Source organism: Salvia splendens, chromosome 18 (genome assembly GCF_004379255.2).
Source record: "Salvia splendens isolate huo1 chromosome 18, SspV2, whole genome shotgun sequence".
NCBI lineage: Eukaryota > Viridiplantae > Streptophyta > Magnoliopsida > Lamiales > Lamiaceae > Salvia > Salvia splendens.
Window position 1 is genome coordinate 14,294,827 of NC_056049.1, and position 25,490 is coordinate 14,320,316.

The 25,490-nt window shown below is 45.2% G+C and overlaps 1 pseudogene; it reads left to right on the forward strand.

Moving 5' to 3' along the window:
- The first annotated feature begins 18,417 nt into the window (after positions 1-18,417).
- Positions 18,418-22,917, forward strand: LOC121776769 (annotated as a pseudogene).
- Positions 22,918-25,490: the final 2,573 nt, after the last annotated feature.

The window sequence follows — 25,490 nt, forward strand, 5'->3', positions numbered from 1 at the left end:
GCAATCAGACAGTTCTTCAGAGGGGCCTTCCTGCCAAGGAGCATCACGGCCACAAGCATTGTCCTTATCCCAAAGAAGGCATCGCCGGAGTCATGGACCGACTACCGACCCATTAGTCTCTGCAATGTTTTAAACAAGATCATTACCAAGGTACTCACCTCTCGACTCTCTCCTTTCCTCCCACAGGTCATCTCCCCAAACCAAAGTGGTTTTGTCAAAGGTCGGCTCCTTAACGACAACGCACTTCTGGCTCAAGAAATGTTCCATGAGCTTGCTAGATGCTCCCCAGCGCCTAATGTGGCAGTAAAGATTGACATGGCTAAAGCCTATGATAGGGTCCAATGGCCCTTCCTCTTCAAAGTTTTACGCCGTATGGGATTCCCGGATTCATGGATTTCACTTATGGAGAGGTGTATTGGGTATTGCTGGTTCTCGGTCCTTGTTAACGGGGCACCCGCGGGCTTCTTTAGATCAACTCGTGGACTTCGGCAAGGAGATCCGATCTCCCCCGCTCTGTTCGTGATCGCTGCGGAATACCTGTCCCGAGCATTAGATAAGCTCATCCTCGGCCAAAAGGACATGACGTACAAAGCCTCCCGGAGATGCATGGAGATCAGCCATCTAGCCTATGCGGACGACATTATCATCTTCACCCAAGCGGCGGCAAATCCTATGCGCCGGCTAAGAGCTTGTCTTGAAAAGTATGAAAGAGTCTCCGGCCAACAAGTCAGCCTTGCTAAGAGTAATTTCTATATTGCCGAGGCCCATGAGCATTGGGCAAACTCGATCCAGGTGGAAGGGGGCTTCACTAGAGGGGTTTTCCCTTTCCTCTACCTCGGAGTACCCATCTATCGTGGTGTCAAACGCACGGACATGTTCCTCTTTCTACGAGAAAAGATTGCAAGAAGGATCTCAGGATGGGCACACCGTCACCTATCCTTTGGAGGAAGGCTTACGTTGATTAAGAGCACCCTTGAAGCGATCCCCTTACACATCTTCCAAGCCGTCGAGCCCACGGCCGGTACCCTTAAGCAACTTGATCAACAAATGGCCCGATTCTTTTGGGGGTCTACGAATGAGAAGAAGCGGACCCATTGGATTGGTTGGGAACAAATGTGTCGGCCCACTGATGAAGGAGGCCTTGGGATCCGGAAAACTATGGAGGTCCTCCGCGCCTTCAATATCAAACTTTGGTGGCGCTTTCGGGAGCAAAACTCCCTTTGGGAAAGATACATGATGGCAAAATATTGCACCAACTCCACACCGCTCACCTTGAGACTGCCGAGCAGGAGTAGCCCTACGTGGAGAAGGCTCTCAAGAGCATGGCCCCTCGCACAACCGCACATGAGATGGCTAGTGGGACAAGGGGACATCTACTTCTGGGATGACATTTGGCTTGGCAATAGCCCTCTGAGGGAATTTAGTCTTGATGATAGGGGAAGACCAACCACCCGGGTTTCGGAGTTCATTACTAATGGGGGTTGGGATGTGCCCAAGCTTCAGCTTCTTCACAATCAGGCCGGCCTCCCTCAGCATGTTATCGATGGCATCATTAATACACCGATCCTCCATGATGAACAGGATATCCTGAGGTGGAACCTCTCTAAACATGGGGAATTCACGGTGGCTTCGACATGGGACACACTTCGAGGGCGAAACCCGATCATCCAAGGTTTGGGGGACGTTTGGAAGGCAGGCCTCACCAACTCAATAGCCATCTTTATCTGGAGGCTTCTCTCCAATCGGGTGCCGGTTGACACGAAGCTTCAGTGGCGGGAGATTGAGCTAGCCTCTAAGTGCCAATGCTGCCCCCACCGACCGAATACCGAGTCCCTCCAACACCTCTTCATCCAGGGACATGGAGCTCGCAGAGTATGGAGTGAGTTTGACGGTTGGTTCACAGGCCCGTTCCCCCGCATCCATATCAATGATACAATCCCTACGAGAATCGAAGTGTGGGCGCGAAGGTACCAACAGCCGAACAAGAAACATCTTAGCCGAGCCACTCCATACCTCATTCTGTGGTTTATCTGGTCGGAGAGAAACAGGAGTCGCCACCAAGGCACACAGTTTAAACCACAAAACGTGGTATGGCAGGTCCACATGTTCATTCGGAATGCTATGTCCAATGGAAGCTTGAAGCCGAAACATTGGAAGGGAGTTAAACTTGGAATCAACATTCCTCAAGCGGCGGCAATCAGGGCGCTACCCCTAGCCATGGCAATCAAATGGAACCCCCCGGACCAGCCGTGGATAAAGCTCAACACAGATGGCTCCTACAATGAAGCGAACGGTAGAACAGGGGCTGGAGGGATTATTCGAGACCACTTGGGTAAGATGCTCGTCGCCTTCAGCACACCCCTAGAAGCACACTCGGCGTTAGAGGCGGAGCTGTTGGCCATGCTCCACGGGCTAAATATAGCCAAAGAACTCGCCCTACCAATCTGGATTGAGTCCGATGCAGAGCAAGCAATCAAATTGGTCAATGGGACAGGATGGGGCCCGGCACTCGCCCGGCAAGCGGTGGCGCAACTAACCCTTCATAAACGCCAACTCAAATTCCGAGCCACCTTCATACACAGGGAGGGGAACAAAGCGGCGGATTTCCTTGCGAAAATGGGGCTAGTCCAAGACAGTGGTCTACGAATGCACTACAACTCAGCACCGAGAGAACTGTTGGACTTGGTTAGATTGGACGAGATGGGAGTGTCGCACATCCGATACCTTGACGGGAACGGGCATTAAAGTTGATAATGAGACGATGGGAGACAATAGTGACTAGCTTTTTGGTTAATTGTATTTTGGAAAAGAGTATGATGAGGTCCGAACCTTGTGGGATTGGACCGCATACTACTCTTGATTTGTTACGGCACACCACTTTTGGGTGTGGCCACGCCTTGTAATTACCGCCTTTGGAATTATAGGGATGAGGGACCCACGAACCCTCCACCGTAGAGGTGTTTGATAAAAAAAAAAAAAAAAAAAAAAAAAAAAAAAAAAAAAAAGCAAAAGGTAAGCATTCCTCCCAACTTTTCAAGTTCTTTTTAACTAAAGTTCGTAGTAATTGAGACAAAGTCCTATTAACTACTTCAGTTTGTCCATCAGTTTGTGGATGACAAGTAGTAGAAAACAAGAGTTTAGTTCCTAACTTATTCCACAACACTCGCCATAAATGACTCACAAATTTAGCATCTCGATCACTCACAATTGATCTAGGAACACCATGCAAACGGACAATTTCTTTAAAGAACAAATCAGCGATATGAGATGCATCATCAGTTTTGTGACATGGAATAAAATGTGCCATTTTTGAAAACCTATCAACAACCACAAAAACTGAATCTCTACCTCTTTTTGTTCTTGGCAAACCAACAACAAAGTCCATTGAAATATCCTCCCAAGGTGCACTAGGAATTGGTAACGGTTTGTACAAACCATGTGGGTGTGATTTAGACTTGGCTTGCATGCAAGTTATGCATCTTTTACAAATTCTTTCAACATCCACACACATTTTAGGCCAAAAGAAATGTTCATGCAAAACATCCATTGTCTTATGGACTCCAAAATGCCCCATTAAACCACCACCATGTGCTTCACGCACAAGCAATTCACGCATAGAACCTTTAGGAATGCACAGTTTATTTTCTCTAAACAAATAGCCATCATGCCTATAGAACTTGTCAAATGCAGCATGCTCACAAGCTAAATAGATAGAAGAAAAGTCCGGGTCATTATCATACATTTCCTTAATCAACTCAAAACCAAGCAACTTAGAACTCAAAGTAGTGATCAAAATGTACCTCCGAGATAATGCATCAGCCACAATATTTTCTTTTCCCTTTTTGTATTTGATTACATAGGGAAATGATTCAATGAATTCCACCCACTTAACATGTCTCTTGCTAAGCTTACCTTGACCTTTCAAGTACTTGAGAGATTCATGATCCGTGTGAATTACAAACTCTCTAGGCCACAAGTAATGCTGCCATGTTTCCAAAGCTCTAACCAAAGCATATAACTCCTTGTCATACGTTGGATAGTTCAATTGAGCTCCTTTCAACTTTTCGCTAAAGTACGCGATTGGCTTCCTATCCTGCAACAAAACAGCTCCTATGCCTACCCCAGATGCATCACATTCAAGCTCAAACATGTTATCAAAGTTAGGCAAAGAAAGAATTGGTGCAGTTGTAAGTTTTTCTTTAAGGAGATTAAAAGCATGTTCTTGTTTTTCTCCCCAATAAAAACAAACATCCTTTTTCACAATTTCATTCAAAGGTGCAGCAATTGTACTAAAATCCTTGACAAACCTCCTATAAAAACTAGCAAGACCATGAAAACTTCTAACTTGTGCTACATTTTGAGGAATTGGCCATTCTAAAATAGCTTTCACCTTCTCTTTTTCCATTTCAATCCCATTAGCACTTATAACAAAACCCAGAAAAACAACTTTATCCATGCAAAAAGAACACTTTTTGAGATTTGCATACAATGATTCTTTTCGTAAGGTATCCAAAACTGCACGCACATGGTTATGATGCTCATTCACATTTTTGCTATAGACAAGAATATCATCAAAATAAACAACCACAAATTTTCCAATGAATTTTCTCAAAACATGGTGCATCAACCTCATGAAAGTACTTAGTGCATTAGTTAAACCAAAAGGCATTACTAACCACTCATATAGACCAAATTTTGTTTTAAAGGCTGTTTTCCATTCGTCTCCTTCTCTAATTCGAATTTGATGATAACCACTTTTCAAATCGATCTTACTAAACACAACAGAACCATGCAATTCATCAAGCATATCATCTAGCCTAGGAATAGGATAGCGATACTTTACCGTGATTTTGTTGATTGCTCGGCTGTCGATGCACATCCTCCATGATCCATCTTTCTTAGAAACAACAATTACCGGAACAGCACATGGACTCATGCTCTCACGGATTTTTCCATTGTCCAACAACTCTTGCACTTGCCTTTGAATTTCCTTAGTCTCTTCGGGATTGGCTCTATAGGCTGGTCGATTTGGTAGAACTGCCCCGGGAATAAGGTCAATTTGGTGTTCAATACCTCTTAATGGCGGTAATCCACTTGATTCTTCCACGGGAAAAACATCTTCGAATTCCTGTAAAAGAGACACAAAAGCACTTGGCAAAGAAGTGGTTAATTCGTTAGTGGTAAACAAAGACTGTTTGTACACTAAGATGAAAACACTCTTTTTTTCAACTATTGCACTCTTTATTTCTCTTGCTCCCACATAAAAGTTCTTTTTTTCATTCGGACTCTTTTCACTTGACTCTTTTTCAATGCCCTCACCTTTTTTCCTCTCATTCTTACTTTTCTCTCGACTCTTTTTTTCACTCGACTCTTTTTCAATGCTCTCACTTCTTTTCCTCTCAACCTCACGAGCTCTCCTTGCTTGTGACAATTTCTGTTGGTCCTCTTGAACTTGTTGAGGTGTTAAAGACACAAGCATAATAGACTTGTTGTTGTGCTTGAAGGTGTAGTGGTTGTGAAATCCATCATAAGTCACTCTACGATCAAACTGCCATGGCCTCCCCAAAAGAATGTGACTAGCATGCATTGGCACAACATCGCAAAGAACATCATCTTTATAATTGCCAATTGAAAACGAAATTAGAACTCGCTTAGTCACTCGAATTTCTCCACATTCATTAAGCCATTGTAGCTTGTACGGATTAGGATGTTTTTCCGTTGTTAAGCTCAAATTTTCCACCATTTCAGAACTTGCAACGTTTGCACAACTACCACCATCAATAATCATTATGCAAAGTTTACCTTGGACCAAACACCTTGTGTGGAAGATGTTCTCCCTTTGCTGATCATCGTTTCTGTTTTGCATGTTTAGAGCCCTTCGAACCACCAAAAGTTCTCCATGTTCTGGTTCAATCTCCTCCAATTGTTTATCCTCCTCCTCCTCATCATCATCTTCACGTTCACTTTCAGATTCTATCTCTCCATTTGGCTTCAAAATCATCACCCTTTTGTTTGGACATTGAGATGCAATGTGTCCAACACCTTGACAACGAAAACATTTGATATCTCTATTTCGAGTAGAAGTAGAAGTAGAAATACCTTTACCCTTCTCAAATTCTTTGGACTTGGATGTCGACGCCTCATTTTGGGGTTTAGAACCTGCCCCAAAATTGGGTTTGGTTGAAGTCCACTCTTTTGTCCTTGAAGAATGAGAACTTGTTGAAAAATTCTTTTGGATTGTTCCCGAAGTTCTTCAATTGTCCCTCCACCTTCATGGCCATATGAACCATGTCCTCCAACTCCACATAGTGTTGAAGCTCCACAATGTTTGCAATCTCCCTATTCAGCCCACATAAGAATCGAGCCATAGTTGCTTCTCTATCTTCTTCAACATTTGCCCTAATCATGGCAATCTCCATGTCTTTGTAGTACTCATCAACAGATTTAGTACCTTGTTTCATAGATTGTAATTTTTGATACAATTCACGAAAATAATGAGAAGGTACAAATCTCTTACGCATTATGCTTTTCATTTCTTCCCAAGTCGAAACTGGTCTTCCTCCGTATCGCCTTGTACTGGTTGTCAATTGATCCCACCAAACTATAGCATAGTCAGTGAATTCAATAGCAGCAAGTCTAACCTTTTTCTCCTCGGAATAGTTGTGACATTCAAAGATGAGATCCACCTTTCTCTCCCACTCCAAATAAGCTTCGGGGTCACTCCTTCCTTGGAATGTTGGGATCTTCAGTTTGATGCTTCTCAAATCACCATCCACTTCATTTGTACGCCCTCTTCTACCGTTTCCACGTCTCTCATTTCGATGCCTATATGAAGCATCATCTTCTCCTCCACTCTCTTCCTCCTCGTTATTATTTTCATTTGTTGCCTGAACTTCTAGCCTCTCCAACCGCCCTGAAACACTTTCCAGAATCCGTGCAAACCTTGCAAATTGTTGTTGCATGGCTTTCAACGTAGGATCAACTGGAATATGATCGTCAGTAGAATCCATCCTCACAGTTCACTCGTGTATCACACAAAATTAAACCTCACAAAACACTCGTGTATATCACTCGTTGGCTTTTACCTCCCCTCAAATAACCTCACCACTCAAGCCTTTTACCACTCTTTCTCTTTTGCAAAGATAACACAAGTAAAAAAAAAACAAATCAAAAACAAAACAAGAACTAATAACGACCATCCAAACTTCAGCCCTTGAATGAAGGATGAAAGGAAATGGTCAAGAAAATATGAGGTGAAATATGTATTGGGGTTTTTTTTCGGATTTTTTTTTTTGGATTTTTTTTTTTTCGAATTTTTTTTCTGATTTTTTTTCGGATTTTTTTTTTTGATTTTTTTTTTTTTGGATTTTTTTTTCAAGGATATGAAAGATAAACAATGTAAGATAAAGCTATGGATAGATCAATACCAGTTGGCTTTGATACCAAATGATATGGATTGGGATACGACGAAGGACCCGTTGGATATATTGATCCAAGAACCCCACGTATAATGATTGGCAGCGGATTTCCTTGATTGATAATCTGGTTTGATCCACTTCCAGAGCTTGGAAAACCTCGACCCGTTGGCTATATGATCAGCCAAGAACCTCGGTATGGTTGAACGCCACAAGAACTTGCTCAAAGTATCTTGATAAGTTCCAAACAAGTGAAAAACTCTACAAAGAGAATTCAACTCACAAGACAAAGTCTATTTTCGTATTTGATCAATGGTGTCCTCAAATGACATGCTTACAAGCCTATTTATAGGCTAGAATGGACTCTTGAAAGTCTCATATCATTAGTACAACTTAAGACCTTTAGAATGACTCATAATAAGTGAAAAGTAACTCCTAACTATTGGTGTGACTTTAGGACATCTAAAGTCACTTATTTAACTCAAAAAGTAACTTAAAAATGACTCTTCATTTTTGCTGCTCCAACTTGGACGAAAATGCATCATTTATCTTCAATTTGGGCCTCCAAAATGTGATATATATTGACTCAAAACTTCATGCATTGGGCTGCCCACTAACTTGAATAATATTCACCATTTGAAAAAAAAAAAAAAAAAAAAAAAAAAAAAAAAAAAAAAAAAAAAAGAATAATATTCACCATTTGGCCCAATGTTGAATGGTCTTGGAATTGGGCTTTTATTTCATCAACTAAAAGCATCATGGACTCCTTTATCTTCTTAGCTCTAGCTCTTGTAATTGGTCCACTTTGAATGATTAATGGATCCATCTTCTTGTCCTTGTTGATCAGCTTGGGTGTACCTCCATCACATTTGCACCCGAGTCGTCGGCCCCAAAAGTAACCGTTGCTATGTTCTCCTTAAGGTGCAACTTATCATTGTGGAGAGCTCTGATGTACCCATCACCCTCGTGGACCTTTCCTTTCTTCTTCCTAGACACCACTTGGAAACCATCGTCATCTACCTGGGCTTGCACCCTCGGTGTTGCTTTCAAGCTAGGAGCCGCTTCCGCACCGCTCTTCTCTTTGTGTGTCCCCGGCTCGGTCTCCCCCTTTGGCATAGACCCTTGGCCCGGATCCGGGTTGTGGGTGCCATGCACGTTAGTTTTCAGCCTCCATTCCCGGCGGATGGGATTTGACGCAGAGTGGGGTCGGCGGGGTTGTGGTGGTCGGGTGGGATCCGTGGTGGCCTGCTCCTTTCTCCTCCCTAGGATAAGGCATGTTTCCTTGACGTGCCCAACATGCTTACATTCCGCACAAAATAGGGGAATCCGATCCCATACCACCTTGTACCTAGTGTCTTTGCCTAGGATGTTGAGGATGATCTCCACCGGTGGAGGCGTCGAGATATCAATCTCAATACACATCCGAGCAAAGGTGAGTCGGGTTTGGTTGAAGGTCGCATGGTCCACTTGGATTGGCTTCCCCAACAACTTGCCAATCGCAATGAGGGCTACTTGGTCATAGAGATGGATCGGGAGTCCCACCACCTTACACCAAACGGCGGCAATAGGTGTCTCAAAAAATGTGTCGAACTCCGGAGTCCATTTGAACACCCGCATTGGGTGATGCTCGACAAACCAAACCGGCGCTCCATTGGGACCATTGAGCATCCGGCCGTAATCTCGTACATCACGGAATTGGATTAGGATGTGCTTGGCGTTAACGAACTTCCATTTGAATCCATCGACGAAGTTGATGTTGGAAACGGATTTTTGGATTTGTTGTGGTGTTGGAAGGGTGTGGGAGAACTTTCCGATAATGGCGTGCCCTACCTTGTCCACCAAGCACTTTGTTTCCTCGTTTGAGAATGTAAGCGAAGGGATCCCTTCACACCATCCGAATGTCCCCATCTCCGTGTCGTGATCAGCATCAAGGTTCACCGCGTCAGATTTCAGTGGTCCTCCACTATCCAGCCCGGCACCCGTGTTCGCGGGCTTTTCATCTAGATCTGGCTCAACAGGTTGGGTCTCGGCTTGAGCGGCCTTGTCCGTGATGAATTCCAGCGAGTGACCCAACGTCGGCGGACTCCCAACGGGGGAGGCCACGTCGATGCCTACCTCAGACGCCGAGTGCTTGGGTAGGATTTCCGGCTGGTCCCTGTCCTGGCCCAGCAGCTCGTCCGGCGGGTCCGACGGGTTATCCGGCGCCGACGGCGTCCCGTTGAGCCCGGCCTCACCCCCTCCATTGTTATCCTCGGCCTTGAAATTTGTACCATCACCAGATTTGAATTGCAAGATGCTTTGACCCATAAGGGAGTCACATGTCTCACTAGCTAGTACATGCCTATCCTTTTCCGGAAATGGTGCAGCAAGAGTGGGTGGGTCAAAAAGCATGTTGGCACCATTCCTTTCCGAGGATGTGTCCTCATCCAATACAGCTGCACTTGCAGCCGCCTCCACGCGCGTTGACCGGAGTACCCCTTGTGCAACGGCCTCATTCACCTCCGGTAATGCACCATCCAGCCGAGTTCCGGTCACGACTTCCGGCTGGTGCCTGGCCGAGCCGTCCTTTTTTCCCATGGAGAAACGGAGCTCCCCCGCGAGTAATGGGAGAACTCCCGGCACCACCTCAAACGCTCCGGTGCTGGCTTCAAAAGGGCCAGGTCGTGCCTTTCTCTTCCACCGGCCCTTCTCTCTCTCCCCGGGCAGGGAGCTCCAACCGTCTTTTCCGGCAATGGCGCTACCTCCACCATTAGTTCCGGCAATAAGCTCATCGAACTCAAAGACAATCTTCTTCCTCACCCTTCCGGTCTCCGTCAATGGCACACAAGCGCTGCGTTTTGTATTACCACCATTTTTAATGGGGTGGGGAGTGGCTGACTTTTTCATATTCCGTTTCGCATTAGTTGGTCGGAAAACCCATTTCGGCGAGGGAGAGGGACTCGTGTCCTTGACCTCCTTCCCCGGTGAATCCCTTCCGGGCTGGACCATGACCGACGTTAGGCCGGCCGCATATCCACCTCACCCAAAGGTGAGGGAGACCGTCGGCGTTGGACGTGAGATGGTTGGGGCAAGACTTTCTAGAGAGATGTGGGAGCTTCTCTCACTAGTTCGTTTAGGGTTAAAATTAATGTTGTCTATCCACGAATTCAAAATGGCATTTTCCACAAATGCACCAACATTATCTTGCCCATGAAAAGTGGCCTTTGTCTTTTCCTCCTTTTGTGAGTCACATGCACCCACCAACTCACATGCCACCCCATCATCCTTCACGTGGGGCATGGTACTTGCAATGGTCAGCCGGTTGACCATCTCTTTCTCCATGCTTGATCCACCAAGATTCCGGCCTGCCGGCGCCGGCGACATTCCGGCCATCTCCTCACCATCAAGCCCATCCATTCCACTTGTCGGGACGCTCCCTTCCTTGGCCATTTGGGCTAGAGAGCTCAACATATCCCCAAAAGGGGCGAGCTTGTTTTCCGACGTCCCTTTCCTTTCACCATGGCGTTCCGCAACAAGACTACCCACCATTTCAAAGACCATCTTCTTCTTAGCCCGACTAACCTCCGAACCAGATTCAAGGCCGGCTCGTTTGAGGGCTTGTAGAGCTTTCTCCGGGTGAGGCGTGCCAACACTTTTGGTTTTAGACCGTGCAATCGAATGAAACTTCCACTCCGGCTAGGAGAGGGGCTACATCGTGTGTTCCAAGGCATCGGCATCCCCCTCCGGCAACTCACCGCCGGACGTGTTGGATGCAACAATCACATTACACCTCCCTCAAAGGGGAGGGAGAGGGAGTGGACGAATTCTAGAGAGAAGGGAGAGCTTCTCTCTCTAACTTTGAGTGTTTGTACCGAAAGTACATGATCGTGTACAATGGCCCTTCCTCCTTAGGATTCTTCGATGCATGGGCTTCTCGGAAACGTGCGTCTCCTTGATAAATAGGTGCATTGGATCATGCTTGTTCTCGGTTTTAACTAATGGTGCACCGGCGGGTTTCTTCAAATCCACCAGGGGCCTCAGGCAGGGCGACCCCATCTCCCCGGCCCTCTTCGTTATTGCTGCGGAATACCTATCTAGGGCCCTTGATAAAGCTATCCCCTGGGCCACAAAGATATGGTCTATAAAGCCTCCCGCCGATGCATGGAGATAAGTCACCTTGCCCATGCGGATGATATAATCATTTTCACTCAAGCAGCCGCGGGGTCCCTACGAAAACTTAGAAGTTGTCTCGATGATTATGCGGGGGTCTCGGTGCAGATGATCAACCTCTCCAAGAGTAGCTACTACATTGCCGAGGAGCATGGAGGTTGGGCGAATTTAATTCAAGCAGAAGGAGGCTTCACCCGAGGCACCTTCCCCTTCCTTTACCTACCTGGGTGTTCCAATTTATCGGGGATGCAAACGTTCGGATATGTTCATGTTCCTCCGGGAGAAAATTGCTAGAAGGGTCTCGGGGTGGGCACATCGACATCTTTCCTTCGGTGGGAGGCTCACCCTTATCAAAAGCACCCTAGAGGCGGTTCCTCTTCATATCTTCCAGGCAATTGAACCTACGGGCGAGGCACTAAAGCAATTGGACCAGCAACTTGCCCGATTCTTTTGGGGGGCATCGAATGATAAAAGGAAGACTCATTGGATCAGCTGGGATCAGATTTGCCTTCCCTTCGCCGAAGGCGGCCTTGGTGTCCGGAAAACAAAAGAATTGTTACGCGAGCAAAACTCTTTATGGACTAAGTACTTGATGGCTAAGTATTGCTATAATGCCTCTCCCATTACAGCTAGACCCTCTGGGAGGAACAGTCAAATTTGGAAAAGGCTCCTAAAATCCCGGCCCTAGGCGCAACCACATATTCGTTGGATGGTGGGGCAAGGGAGAGTATATTTCTGGGATGATGTCTAGATCAAGGATTCCCCCCTTCGGGACCATAGCATTGATGATAGGGGGGGACCCCAAAGCACTTGTTGTGGATTTCATTAGGGATGGGGCTTGGGACGTTTCTAGACTGCAGATGCTCCAAGATCAGTCTGGGTTATCTCAGCAGGTTATTAATCATATCCTTGGCACTCCGATCATGATGGGGGTAGAAGATGTTCCGAGATGGTCCCTCTCGCGATTGAGAGACTTCTCCCTCTCCACAAAGTGGGAAACCATCCGGTCGCATAGACCGATCGTCCAAGGCATGGACAATATTTGGAAGGCCGGCCTCACTAACTCTATTGTCATTTTCAACTGGCGCCTCTTATCGAACCGAATCCCAGTTGACTCAAAGCTCCAATGGCGGAGAATTGAGATGGCGTCCAAGTGCCAATGCTGTCCACATCGTCCGAACACGGAGTCACTTCAACATCTCTTCATCCAAGGAAGTGGGGCGGTTAGTGTGTGGAGGGAGTTCGATTGCTGGTTCGAGGGTTCCTTCCCATCCCTCCGGATCAACGATACAATCCCGGAGAGGCTTGTGGTGTGTTCCCAGCGGACACAACAACAAAACAAAAGACATTTGTGCTATGCCATTCCATATCTCATCCTCTGGTTCCTGTGGTCCGAGAGAAATAGAAGCCGACACCAACAGGTACAATTCAAACCGTACAATGTAGTGTGGCAGGTCCAAACGTATATCCGGAATAGCATGACAAACGGGCACCTAAAACCAAAGCATTGGAACGGTGTTCGGGTCACTTTTGAAATCCCTAACCTAGCCGACGCAAGAAGGGAGAGGCCGCTAGCCATGGCGATCAAGTGGAACCCACCGGACCGACCTTGGATCAAAGTTAACACGGATGGGGCTTTTAATGTGGAAACATGTAAGGCCGGGGGGGGCGGGGTGGTACGGGATGCCGAGGGCAAGCTGCTTGTGGCCTTTGCAACACCCCTTGAAGCTCTCTCGGCCCTCGAGGCTGAACTCTTGGCCCTACAACTAGGATTGGAACTCGCTAAGGAGTTTGAGCGACCTATCTAGATTGAATCGGATGTGGAACAGGCAATCAATCTTCAGAAAGGCTCGAAATGGGGCCAGGCTCACTCTTGCCGAGCCATGGCGCGCTTTACGATCACCAAGAGACAAATCACTTTCCGGGCTACTTTCATCCACCGAGAGGGTAATAAGCCGTCGGATCTCCTAGCCAAAATGGGGTTGTCGTTGGACAACTTTAGCCACTTGACGAGACACACAGCCCCAAGATTACTTACTGCCATGATCAGAATGGACGAGATGGGAATCCCTAATGTTCGAGTTCGGGAGGAAGAATAGCCGCTTTTTGAGGGTTGTGTTGTATGAGGCAAAAGTTTTTGTTTTGTAGTAGCCTTTTTGATCACTTTTGTAAGGAGTAGGGTGAAGTCCGAGACACTTGGAATCGGACCGCATACTACTCTTGATTGGTGTAGGCACACCACTTTTGGGTATGGCCTTGTTTTGTAACCTTTTGACTGAAATATAGGGATGAGGGACCCACGAACCCTCCACCATGAGGGTGTTTTATAAAAAAAAATGGTGAAATCCGGAAGTGAGCGACCGGAGGGGGAGGGCACGACCTTGTCACAAACGAGGCAGCCCTTATACTCGCCGGAGTGGACCTTCCCATTGATTGCACGGCAAAAATCAAAGACGGTGGGCGGCACGCCTTACCCGGAGAAAGCTCATCGAGCTCTCAAACGTGCCGGTCTTGAATCAGGTTCGGGGGTGAGTAGGGCTAAGAAGAAGATGGTATTTGACATGGCGGATAATCTTCTCGCCGAGCTTCATGGTGAGGAGAAGGGATCGCCGGAAACCGAGCACTCCCTCGTTGAGGAGATATTGAGCTCTCTAGCTCAAATGGCGAAACAAGGGAATGCCCCAACGTGCGACATGGCTGGACCCGATTGTGAGGTGGCCGGAACTTCTCCGGCGCCGGCTGGTCGGAATAATGGTGAATCACACATGGGGTTGGAGTTGGCCAACCATTTGGTCAAAGATGGTACAAATCCTGACGTGAATCCTAAGGGAGATGGGGTGGCATGCTTGGATATGGCTGCATGTGATTCACAAAAAAAGGAAAGGCCAAAAGCTACTTTGCATGGGGAAGGAAATGTTGGCCCATTCTTGGTAAATGACATCTTGAATTCAAATTCAACCCCATGTGATACACACCCTCTCCCCCTCCCTCTAGTCAATGGTGAATGTCAAGGGGGTCGCCCCCCCGGTGCTTCCCCGCCGGAATCCTCGCCGGAAAAGTTGGTGGCGCCGCCGGTGGGAGCTTGGAAGGCGGCGAAAGAATCCCTCTCTCGTGTAGGGGTGGGGTTCCGAGAAAGGAGCACCAGCCACGCAAAGTTTCCACAAAGCCGAGCCAATCTCTTTGGACGCAACCAAGATCAAAGCCTTGGGCATAGCCGGCTGTTTTGAAGGTACACCATCCCTCTCCTTTTCCGACATAGAAACGGGTCACCCGATGGGGGTATTCAAGTGGGCGCCGAACTTCGATACGTTCTTCGAGTCACTGATTGTCACCGTTTGGTGCAACATTGTGGGCATACTGGCGCATCTCTTTGAGGAATCGGCTATCATGGCAATCGGTAACCTCTTAGGCAAGCCTCTACAAGCCGATCATGCCACAATCCATCAAAGCCGTCTCTCCTTTGCTAGGATATGTGTAGAGATTGACATCTCGATCCCCCCGCCGGAAGAAATCATCCTCAATATCCGAGGTAAGGACTCAAGGTACAAAGTGGCATGGGACCGTATACCCTTATTTTGTGCAAATTGTAAACATGTTGGGCACGTGAGAGAAGATTACCATGCTTCGGGAAGGAAGGACCTGGGTGGTGGTAGAGATCGCCGAGTACCGACCAAGGCATTTTACTCGAGCCATGTCGCCAAGATCACCCGCCAAGAGTGGCGCCAAAAGGTGGACACATGGGCAGGGACTTCATCATGTAATGGGCATTCGATCAAGGCCAAAGAAGGAACCAACCAAATGAGGAACACGGAGGGATCAACGGTTGAAGAATCGTCGAAGACAAGAGTGGCTATCAGGTGTCAACCAAGTGTCGAGAAAGAGGAAAGGCAAGGTTCATGAGGGCGACGTGCTCCTCAAAGCGCAACACATTGATTCATGGCATTTGAAGGAGAATGTTGCTAAGGTGGCATTTGAGAGTGATAAACCAGGCGTGAACGAGCCGGGCACTGGCTCAGTGAGTGTAGAATGTGGGCCCCCGAGCGGGAGATGGAAGGATTCATTGAGGACCTTGACCCAGGAGGATGTTGATGGAGCTACACCCAAGCTGATCTACAAGGACAAGAAGATGGATCCATTGTTCATTCAAAGTGGACCAATTACAAGAGCTAGAGCTAAGAAGATAAAGGAGTCCATGATGCTTTTAGTTGATGAAATAAAAGCCCAATTCCAAGACCAATCTACATTGGGCCAAATGGTGAATATTATTCAAGTTAGTGGGCAGCCCAATGCATGAAGTTTTGAGTCACTATATCACATTTTGGAGGCCCAAATTGAAGATACATGATGCATTTTCGTCCAAGTTGGAGCAACCAAAATGAAGAGTCATTTTTAAGTTACATTTTGAGTTAAATAAGTGACTTTAGATGTCCTAAAGTCACACCAATAGTTTAGGAGTTACTTTTCACTTATTCTAAGTCATTCTAAAGGTCTTAAGTTGTACTAATGATATGAGACTTTCAAGAGTCCATTCTAGCCTATAAATAGGCTTGTAAGCATGTCATTTGAGGACACCATTGATCAAATACGAAAATAGACTTTGTCTTGTGAGTTGAATTCTCTTTGTAGAGTTTTTCACTTATTTGGAACTTATCAAGATACTTTGAGCAAGTTCTTGTGGCGTTCAACCATACCGAGGTTCTTGGCTGATCATATAGCCAAGAACCAGATTATCAATCAAGGGAGTCCGCTGCCAAACCTTATACGTGGGGTTCTTGGATCAATATATCCAATGGGTCCTTCGTCCTATCTCAATCCATATCATTTGGTGTCACGAGCCATCTGGTATTGATCTATTCTTAGCTTTACCTTACATTCATATCTTAGTTTCAAAAAAAAAATCGAAAAAAAAAAGTGAGAAAGGCTAGCACAACTTTATCTTCATTTTATCTAGTTGTTGCAAAAAGAAAAAAAAAGGGGCCAAAAAAAAAAGAGTATATATAGTTAACATCTTTACCTTCTTTTATCCATTATCTTTTTTTGCTTTACAAAAAGAAGCAAACAAAAAAAACCAGAAAAAAAAACCCAAATACATTTTTCACATCATTTTCTCGACCATTTCCTTTCATCCTTCATTCAAGGGCTGAAGTTGGTTGATAGCTATTTGTTCTTGTTTGTTCTTGATTTGTTTTATACTTGTGTTTTCTTTGCAAAAGAGAAAGAGTGGTAAAAGGCTTGAGAGGTGAGGTTATTTGAGGGGAGGTAAAAGCCAACGAGTGAAATACACGAGTGTTTTGTGAGGTTTATTTTTTGTGTGATACACGAGTGAACTGTGAGGATGGATTCTACTGACGAACATATTCCTGTTGATCCTACATTGAAAGCCATGCAACAACAATTTGCAAGGTTTGCACGGATTCTGGAAAGTGTTTCAGGGCGGTTGGAGAGGCTAGAAGTTCAGGCAACAAATGAAAATAATAACGAGGAGGAAGAGAGTGGAGGAGAAGATGATGCTTCATATAGGCATCGAAATGAGAGACGTGGAAGCGGTAGAAGAGGGCGTACAAATGAAGTGGATGGTGATTTGAGAAGCATCAAACTGAAGATCCCAACATTCCAAGGAAGGAGTGACCCCGAAGCTTATTTGGAGTGGGAGAGAAAGGTGGATCTCATCTTTGAATGTCACAACTATTCCGAGGAGAAAAAGGTTAGACTTGTTGCTATTGAATTCGCTGACTATGCTATAGTTTGGTGGGATCAATTGACAACTAGTACAAGGCGATATGGAGGAAGACCGGTTTCGACTTGGGAAGAAATGAAAAGCATAATGCGTAAGAGATTTGTACCTTCTCATTATTTTCGTGAATTGTATCAAAAATTACAATCTATGAAACAAGGTACTAAATCTGTTGATGAGTACTACAAAGACATGGAGATTGCCATGATTAGGGCAAATGTTGAAGAAGATAGAGAAGCAATTATGGCTCGATTCTTATGTGGGCTGAATAGGGAGATTGCAAACATTGTAGAGCTTCAACACTATGTGGAGTTGTAGAACATGGTTCATATGGCCATGAAGGTGGAAGGACAATTGAAGAAGAAGGGAACAATCCAAAAGAATTTTTCAACAAGTTCTCATTCTTTAAGGACAAAAGAGTGGACTTCATCCAAATCCAATTTTGGGGCAGGTTCTAAACCCCAAAATGAAGCGTCGACATCCAAGTCCAAAGAATTTGAGAAGGGTAAAGGTATTTCTACTTCTACTTCTACTCGAAATAGAGATATCAAATGTTTTTGTTGTCAAGGTGTTGGACACACATATCCAAGCCCCTTGGCCTAGCGGTAAAGGGTGCTGGATACCGCGTCCATCTTGGAGGTCTCGAGTTCGAACCCTAGGTGGCGTAATTTGTCTTTCCTCCTTGTTATAGGAGTTGATTTGTAATTTCCTCCTTCATATATATGATATAAATATATGAAGTTAATTTAAAAAAAAAAAAAAAAAAGGTGTTGGACACACATTGCATCTCAATGTCCAAACAAAAGGGTGATGATTTTGAAGCTAAATGGAGAGATAGAATCTGAAAGTGAACGTGAAGATGATGATGAGGAGGAGGATAAACAATTGGAGGAGATTGGACCAGAACATGGAGAACTTTTGGTCGTTCGAAGGGCTCTAAACATGCAAAACAGAAATGATGATCAACAAAGGGAGAACATCTTCCACACAAGGTGTTTGGTCCAAGGTAAACTTTGCATAATGATTATTGATGGTGGTAGTTGTGCAAATGTTGCAAGTTCTGAAATGGTGGAAAAGTTGAGCTTAACAACGGAAAAACATCCTAATCCGTACAAGCTACAATGGCTTAATGAATGTGGAGAAATTCGAGTGACTAAGCGAGTTTTAATTTCGTTTTCAATTGGCAATTATAAAGATGATGTTCTTTGTGATGTTGTGCCAATGCATGCTAGTCACATTCTTTTGGGGAGGCCATGGCAGTTTGATCGTAGAGTGACTTATGATGGATTTCACAACCACTACACCTTCAAGCACAATAACAAGTCTATCATGCTTGTCTCTTTGACACCTCAACAAGTTCAAGAAGATCAACAGAAATTATCTCAAGCAAGGAGAGCTCGTGAGGTTGAGAGAAAAAAAAGCGAGGGCATTGAAAAAGAGTCGAGTGAAAAGAGTCGAGAGAAAAGAAAGAATGAGGGAAAAGAAAAAAAGAATTTCTATGTGAGAGCAAAAGAAATAAAGAGTGCAATAGTTAAAGAAAAGAGTGTTTTCATCTTAGTGTACAAAGAGTCTTTGTTTACCACTAACGAATTAACCACTTCTTTGTCAAGTACTTTTGTGTCTCTTTTACAAGAATTCGAGGATGTCTTTCCCGAGGAAGAACCAAGTGGATTACCTCCATTAAGAGGTATTGAACATCAAATTGACTTTGTTCCCGGTGCAGTTCTACCAAACCGACCAGCCTATAGGGCCAATCCCGAAGAGACTAAGGAAATTCAAAGGCAAGTGCAAGAGTTGTTGGAGAAAGGAAAAATCCATGAGAGCATGAGTCCATGTGCTGTGCCGGTAATTGTTGTTTCTAAGAAAGATGGATCATGGAGGATGTGCACCACTGTCGAGCAATCAACAAAATCACTGTAAAGTATCGCTATCCTATTCCTAGGCTAGATGATATGCTTGATGAATTGCATGGATCTGTTGTGTTTAGTAAGATCGATTTGAAAAGTGGTTATCATCAAATTCGCATTAGAGAAGGAGATGAATGGAAAACAGCCTTTAAAACAAAATTTGGTCTATATGAGTGGTTAGTCATGCCTTTTGGTTTAACTAATGCACCAAGCACTTTCATGAGATTGATGCACCATGTTTTGAGAAAATTCATTGGAAAATTTGTGGTTATTTATTTTGATGATATTCTTGTCTATAGCAAAAATATGGATGAACATCTTAACCATGTGCATGCTAATTTGGACACCTTAAGAAAAGAATCATTGTATGCTAATCTCAAGAAGTGTTCATTTTGCATGGATAAAGTTGTTTTTCTTGGTTTTGTTATAAGTGCTAATGGGATTGAAATGGAAAAGGAGAAGGTGAAAGCTATTTTCGAATGGCCAATTCCTCAAAACGTAGCACAAGTTAGAAGTTTTCATGGTCTTGCAAGTTTTTATAGGAGGTTTGTCAAGGATTTTAGTACAATTGCTGCACCTTTGAATGAAATTGTGAAAATGATGTTTGTTTTTATTGGGGAGAAAAACAAGAGCATGCTTTTAATCTCCTTAAAGAAAAACTTACAACTGCACCAATTCTTTCTTTGCCTAACTTTTATAACATGTTTGAGCTTGAATGTGATGCATCTGGAGTAGGCATCGGAGCTGTTTTGTTGCAAGATGGAAAGCCAATCGCTTACTTTAGCGAAAAGTTGAAAGGAGCTCAATTGAACTATTGGTATGACAAGGAGTTATATGCGTTGGTTAGAGCTTTGGAAACATGGCAGCATTACTTGTGGCCTAGAGAGTTTGTAATTCATACGGATCATGAATCTCTCAAGTACTTGAAAGGTCAAGGTAAGCTTAGCAAGAGACATGTTAAGTGGGTGGAATTCATTGAATCATTTCCCTATGTAATCAAATACAAAAAGGGAAAAGAAAACATTGTGGCTGATGCATTGTCTCGGAGGTACATTTTGATCACTAATTTGAGATTTAAGTTGCTTGGTTTTGAGTTGATTAAGGAAATGTATGATAATGACCCGGACTTTTCTTCTATCTATTTAGCTTGTGAGCATGCTGCTGATGGAGGTACACCCAAGCTGATCAACAAGGACAAGAAGATGGATCCATTAATCATTCAAAGTGGACCAATTACAAGAGCTAGAGCTAAGAAGATAAAGGAGTCCATGATGCTTTTAGTTGATGAAATAAAAGCCCAATTCCAAGACCATTCAACATTGGGCCAAATGGTGAATATTATTCAAGTTAGTGGGCAGCCCAATGCATGAAGTTTTGAGTCAATATATATCACATTTTGGAGGCCCAAATTGAAGATAAATGATGCATTTTTGTCCAAGTTGGAGCAGCAAAAATGAAGAGTCATTTTTAAGTTACTTTTTGAGTTAAATAAGTGACTTTAGATGTCCTAAAGTCACACCAATAGTTAGGAGTTACTTTTCACTTATTATGAGTCATTCTAAAGGTCTTAAGTTGTACTAATGATATGAGACTTTCAAGAGTCCATTCTAGCCTATAAATAGGCTTGTAAGCATGTCATTTGAGGACACCATTGATCAAATACGAAAATAGAGTTTGTCTTGTGAGTTGAATTCTCTTTGTAGAGTTTTTCACTTGTTTGGAACTTATCAAGATACTTTGAGCAAGTTCTTGTGGCGTTCAACCATACCGAGGTTCTTGGCTGATTACATAGCCAACGGGTCGAGGTTTTCCAAGCTCTGGAAGTGGATCAATCCAGATTATCAATCAAGGAAATCCGCTGCCAATCATTATTTCTTGGATCAATATATCCAACGGGTCCTTCGTCGTATCCCAATCCATATCAAAATGAGCCGGGCATTGGCTCAATGAGTGTATCATGTGGGTTCCTAAGCCGGGAAATGGAGGGCTTCATCGAGGACCTCGATCCGGGAGGGGTTGTCCCATGTGGGGGCACCCCTATCGCGGGCCTCAACTAGGTGACGGACTTAAGTTTTTGACGATGCGATGGCTGCATCATTATAATTGTAATAGGGATGCTAAGAGTATTTAGATGACCACCCTAGTTTATTGGGAGGCCCTCGTTGTACTCTAATTGGTCGTGGTGAGCCGTCACTTTTGGGCGGCTCAATGGTTGTTTGTTTTGGCTGCAATTGCTGTTGGTAATGCACAGGTGTGGGTCCGCCTTAACCCTCCACCCTCGGGGTGCTTTATAAAAAAAAAAAAATGCCATTTTGAATTCAAAATCACCACCATGTACTATGCATCCTCATCTCGGCAAAGATGGAGGCAAGGATGACCATGGCTCCGACGCACCACCGCCGGAATCCTCGCCGGAAAACCTGGTCCGGCCGGCGGTTGATTGGAAGAAGGCAAAACGATTATTCTCCCATGGAGGGATGGGGAATGTGGAGGGAGCTTCAACCTTGTACAATAACCAAAAGGCCAAGCCAATCACACTTGATGCCGGCAAGGCCAAGCCTATGGGAACGGCCGGCTGTTTTTTTTTTTTTTTTTTTTTTTAAATTAACTTCATATATTTATATCATATATATGAAGGAGGAAATTACAAATCAACTCCTATAACAAGGAGGAAATTACAAATCAACTCCTATAACAAGGAGGAAAGACAAATTACGCCACCCAGGGTTCGAACTCGAGACCTCCAGGATGGACGCGGTATCCAGCACCCTTTACCGCTAGGCCAAGGGGCTTGGATATGGGAACGGCCGGCTGTCACGAAGGTAACCCATCTCTTTCATTTACCGATTTAGAAATGAAATATCTATCGGAGAAACTAGGATTAGCCTTAGTCGGGAAGTTTTCCCACTCGCTCCCATCTACGTTTCAAATTCAAAAAAGCTTTGGGGGTATGGGGCTAGTTGGTGCTTTCACATGGAAACACTTGAATGCTAAGCACATTTTAATACAATTCCAAGAAGTGGCTGATTATACTAAGGTGCTAAATGGCCCCAATGGGAATCCGAATTGGCTTATTGATATACATCCGATGAGGGTGTTCAAGTGGGCGCCGGATTTTGATACTTTTTTCGAGTCACCGATTGATGCCGTATGGTGTAACATCATGGGAATCCCGGTGCATCTCTTTGAGGAATCGGCCCTCATGGCGATCGGCAAGCTCCTAAGCAAGTCATTACAAGCCGATCATGCCACAATTAACCAATCCCGATTCTCCTTTGCTAGGATACGAATTGAGATTGACATCTCTACGCCCCCTACGGAAGAGATTATTCTCAATATCTTAGGTCAAGAATCAAGGCACAAAGTGGCATGGGATCGTATACCTTTGTTTTGTGCCAATTGTAAGCATGTTGGGCACACCATTGATAAGTGTCATGCTTTGGGAAGGAAGGAACGTGATGGTAGTAAGAACCACCGAACGCCAACAAAGACGCTCTACTCGAGCAATGTCTCCAAGATCATTCACCGAGAATGGCATCCAAAGGTGGATACTTGGGCCGGCACTTCAACGAGTTATGAGCATAGAAACAAGGATAAAGAATATGCCAACCAAGAGAAGCGCAAGGAAGGTACAATGGATGTTGTTTCGTCGGCCCCAAGAGTAGCAAATCGAAACCAACCAAGTGTGGAGATGGTCTTAGGATGCGAATGAGCCGGGTATTGGCTCAATGAATGTCTCTTGTGGGCTCCCCAGCCGGGAGATGGAGGGTTTCATCGAGGACCTTGACCCAGGAGGAACCGTCCCATGCGGAGGTATCCCTATTGCGGGTCTCAATTAGGAAATGGTCTTAGGTTTTGGTTTTGCAAAGATCGCATCATTGTAATTGTAAAAGGGTTGTTAAGAGTATTTAGATGACCACTCTAGCTGATAGGGAGGCCCTCGTTGTACTCTAATAGATCTTTGCGAGTCGTCACTTTTGGGCGGCTCGGTGTTTTGTTTGTTCGTTGCAATGGTCTTGGCAATGCACAGGTGTGGGTCTTTTTTTTTTTTTTTTTTTTAATCAAACACCTTCATGGTGGAGGGTTCGTGGGTCCCTCATCCCTATATATCAACAAAATCTATTACTTGATTACAAGAGGGCCAATCTTTCTAAAGCTAGAGTGACAAAAACAAATTACATCACACCCTATTACAAAAACACCACAAGAGTAAGTAGGGGTCAATCCGGGGATGGATCGACACCCACATACTCTACGGCATCCGGTACAATTCAAGATCAGTAACCACATTGCTTGCCTCGTGCTACTCTCGTTCATCATCTCTCACCCGAAGATTGGGGACTCCCATTTCGTCCATCCGGATGATGGCTCTAATCCTTCTTGGAACATTTTGTGGGGACATTTGTTGGAAATTATCTTGTTCCACTCCCATTTTGGCGAGCGAATCAGCCGCTTTGTTGCCCTCCCTATGAATGAAGGTGGCCCGGAAACGATGTCCACGTTTGAAGCCATGCAAAAGGGCCATGACGCGGCGAACTTGTGCTGGGCCCCAATTCGTGCCATTGAGCAACTTAATAGCTTGTTCCGCATCTGATTCAATCCATATGGGTATATTGAACGCCTTCGCTACCTCCAAACCATAGTGTATGGCCATGAGCTCGGCCTCAAGAGCCGATTGAACGACGAGGGGTTTTTTTTTTTTTTTTTTTTTTTTTTTTTATCAAACACCTTCACGGTGGAGGGTTCGTGGGTCCCTCATCCCTATATTTCAAAAGTGGTTGGATACAAAACGTGGCCACACCCGAAAGTGGTGTGCCTAAACGAAAATTAGGAGTATTATGCGGTCCGGTTCCACAAGCCCGGACCACATCATACTCCCTTTCAAAAGGTAAAATACAATTCAAAAAGAAAGGCTATAACCCTTTCCACCAAAACTCGAGCCTATTCTTCCTCTTCATTATGGACCCGAATGTTCGGGATACCCATTGCATCCATCCTAATCATCGCTGTGAGGTGCCTTGGTGCCGTGATGGCATTCATACGCCAGTAGTCATTTCTTTCTAATCCCATTTTGGCGAGGAGATCTCCTGCTCTATTCCCTTCCCGGTGGATGAAGGTGATACGGGTGTCTTGTTGGCGCTTGAGGATTGCTAGTCGTGCCATCACCCGACTAATATGGGCCGGTCCCCAGTGCGTGCCATTTAGGAGCTTAACCGCTTGTTGTGCATCCGACTCAACCCAAATAGGCCTTCTGAATTCTGCGGCGAGCGTCAACCCAAATTGGATGGCCAGAAGCTCCGCTTCGAGGGCTGAGTGGGCCTCGAGTGGGGAGGTAAAGGCTGCAAGCATGTTGCCCTCGTGGTCACGAAGAAGACCTCCCCCCCCGGCTTTATCCGTTGCCTCCATGTATGCTCCGTCAGTGTTGAGTTTGATCCACGGTTCATCCGGTGGGTTCCATTTGACCACCATCGCGAGGGGCCTGGTCCTTCGTGGCTCGGCCTGACTCGGGACGTTGATCTTGAGGCGGACTCCTTTCCAATGCTTCGGTTTGTAGGATCCATTGGCCATGCTATTTCTAAGGAACATTTGCACTTGCCATACCACATTGAAAGGCTTAAATTGCACCGATTGATGACGACTCCTGTTTCGCTCAGCCCAAATGAACCAAAGAATAAGGTACGGCATTGCCCGGCTGAGGTGTTTCTTACCGGGTTGTTGGACTCTCCGTGCCCAAACTTCGAGCCTCTCTGGGATGGTGTCATTGATCCGGAGAGGTGGTGAAGATCCCTCGAACCAGGAGTCAAACTCCCTCCACACACCTCGGGCGCCAGCCCCTTGGATGAAGAGATGCTGCAGTGATTCGATGCCCGGTCTATGAGGGCAGCATTGGCACTTAGATGCCATCTCCATTCTCCTCCACTGTAGCTTCGTATCCACCGGTATTCGGTTGGATAGGAGTCTCCAAATGAAGATAGCAATAGAAGACGTGAGGCCTGCTTTCCATAAGTCATCAAGGCCTTGGATGATAGGTCTTTGAGTTCGGATGGTCTCCCAAGTTGATGCTAGTGAGAACTCCCCATTGTGTGAAAGCCTCCATCTCGGCACATCCGGCCCCTCCGGGATGATTGGCGTGTCAAGGATCTTCCGGACGATGTGTTGTGTAAGGCCGGCTTGCGCTTGTAGGATCCGCAACTTGGCTTCATTCCAAGATCCATTGATAATGTAATCAGCAACATGGACAAGAGGGCCTCCCCTATCATCAAGACAAAGTTCCCTCAAAGGAAC